Consider the following 2,666-nt stretch of genomic DNA (forward strand, 5'->3'; position numbering starts at 1 on the left):
CCGCTCCCACGTCAAGTGCAGACTCACCTTCAGTGCTTTGAGTGCGGTCAAATGAAGGTGCGTTTCCTCTGCAATCCACATCTTATTCATCAAGGAAAACACCTCTTTCACTGGTGCATTTGTGCCTGGCAAGCACATGGATTACTCAACGATTGCCCAATTGATATTGTTGCAAGGCTCGAAGTGCTGAAGGACATCCACCCACCATTCCTCAAACGCAAATAGGTGTGCTGAACGGCTTGTTGGTACACTGTAACTTCAAGAAAACAGCTCATACGTTGCAATTAAACAAGCAACACACAACACGGGCGCTATATTGTGTGTTTCTTGCTTAGTCCCGTCATCTGCGCTGTTTTCTTGAAGTTCCTCAAACGGTTTCTTGTGGATCTTCCATTCTTCCAGCTTTTCATTCATGACACAGACAGGGCTTGATACCTGTCTTCATACTTCCAACCGAAGGCGGGACAAAACACCGCCTCACAAGCACGCTGCCGGGACAGTGGCACCACAGCTGCAAAACCGGGACATGTCCCGCCTTAATCAGCACTTCTGGTCCCTTTACGTAAAGGCCTTCACCCCTAAAACACTGACGATTACTATACTCCAAATGCGAAATTTGTGTGCAGTGCGAACTGCAGTCTTCTCGGTCACGGCGCATATCTGCTGCATCTCGGGAAGCGATCACATGACCAGCGAACGCAGAGCATCGCGCACTACTCTGCTGCTATCTTGCGGCCCATCGCCAGCGAGCATGTTTTTTGGGGCGCAGCCCTTTGGCGGCCATCTCTGAGCTGAGTCCCGTCGTCGTCGTAACCGAGTGAACGATGGCAAGACCGAATAGTGAAAGAAAGCGAAGCAGGAGAGTGTCGCGAAATTGTGAGGGGAGGGAGGGCAGTTCGCCGTAGCGGCACGAGCGCTCTCTGAAAGTGTGCGGTGAGGGAGGGGGGGGGGGGGTGGCAGAATGCTGTAAGGTGGATAGTGTTGCGAAATTGTGAGGGGAGGGCGGTTCGCCGTGGTGGTGTGAGCACCCTCCCAAAGTGAGTAGCGGAGAGGGGGGGGGGGGGGGGGCAGTATGCTGTGCCCACACGAGCCGCTCGTCTGCGCTACACTGGCAAAAACATTAGGGGGGCGTGCGTGTGACAATGGTGTGCGTTCCCTGCTTAAGACACGGGTCGCGGCCCCTTCCTGAGATGCACTTCGCGCCGCCGATGCAGAGGCTCATCATCGTTGCCGTCGAGAACCCACGAGTGAGTGCTGCCTCAGCGCACTGCTGCTGCGCTCAAATATCGCATTAGGGAGTATCGTAACCGCCAAATCGTGTTTGAACCTCCCGCGCAAATGTTATGTGGCTCGGATGACCACGCAACGAGGACGGCAACAAAGGACCGATGAATGTGCAGCACACAGAACTTGAAAGAAGACAACGCTTGCTTTCATGGATGTCTGGTTTTGCGTTTCCTTTCTCGGGCGCCATACACGCCGAGGGCGGTTTTCACACACGTATCCGGTGCGGGCTCGGAAACTGCCCTCTCCCACTCTCACTTTCAAAGCAGTGTCCTCGCGCCGCCTCGGCGCGAGACGCTGGGTGCCATCATGGGTTCCATCCAACGTTCCATCCACATGGGTGCCATCTTTAAAGGGACCTCGCACTACTTACCATCGACTACTCGGAATGTATTTTGGGGTAAAGTCTATTGTCCCAGCAATCTCCTCGCGCAAAAATTACGAAAATGCGTGCACTTCACTGAAACTGCGCGCGACGAGAAATCGCGCCTCTCAACTCGACCGCAGGCAACACACGGCAACATGACGAAAGATGCACGCGCTCTCTCGGAGAGGGGGAAGGCTCGCGGCGTTCTCTTCAGCGGTCTTCGATATGTCACAGGCCGGGGTTTTCTCCTTTTCTCCGCAAAGTGGAGGGGTGTATTTTTTGGTGGGGTGCCACAAAAAAGCAGGCATGGCTGCCTGCTCGCATGCGTGTACTCAGGCTGGTAGGGCGTTTTTGAAGCAACAATCGTTTGTTGTCGAGTGGTCTCGTTGAAAGGGTAGCATTTCGTCACTGAAACTCTGCGCGCACTCAAAACACAAAATAAATGCCAAAACTGTGCGTACAGTATAGGTTCAGGCATAGAAGAGGTTGGTACATAGCGCTGACGACGGGGGATCGTCATAGGAAATGTAAGAAATAAGCCGCGAGTTGACCAGCGACAGCCATTAGGACACCCATGACCACAGTGACGTCATTTAGGCCATGCCAGGGGTGCATAATGAGGAAAATTGAAGAGAGTGCAGTTGGTTTTTCCCCGTCTTTCACAGCAATTTGCACGCTCACCGCTTCACGTGTGTGTGTAATATTTGGCTCAGGTATTCCTGGCAGTGTAATCCAAACATCGCAAAGGTTTACTTGCACTGCTCAAAAAGTGTTGCGAGTACCTTTAACCAAATGGAGACAGAAATTTACATGCATTTATACAAAAGATAACCTCCTATACGTACCCCTCTGTGTTCAGCTTTCGTTCTGTCATATAACAAACATAATAAATAACTGTAGTGATATGTAAATTACTGGAAATATGGAGGACCTTGAACGTGGCAACATCGAGTATTCAAGGTTTTACTGTGGTTCATACACTGCAGGGCTCATGAAAAAGGACAAACGAGTGCAA

This window comes from Haemaphysalis longicornis, unplaced genomic scaffold (assembly GCF_048455015.1).
Source record: "Haemaphysalis longicornis isolate Haplotype H1 unplaced genomic scaffold, Haemaphysalis longicornis Haplotype H1 scaffold_7, whole genome shotgun sequence".
NCBI classification, from domain to species: Eukaryota; Metazoa; Arthropoda; class Arachnida; order Ixodida; family Ixodidae; genus Haemaphysalis; species Haemaphysalis longicornis.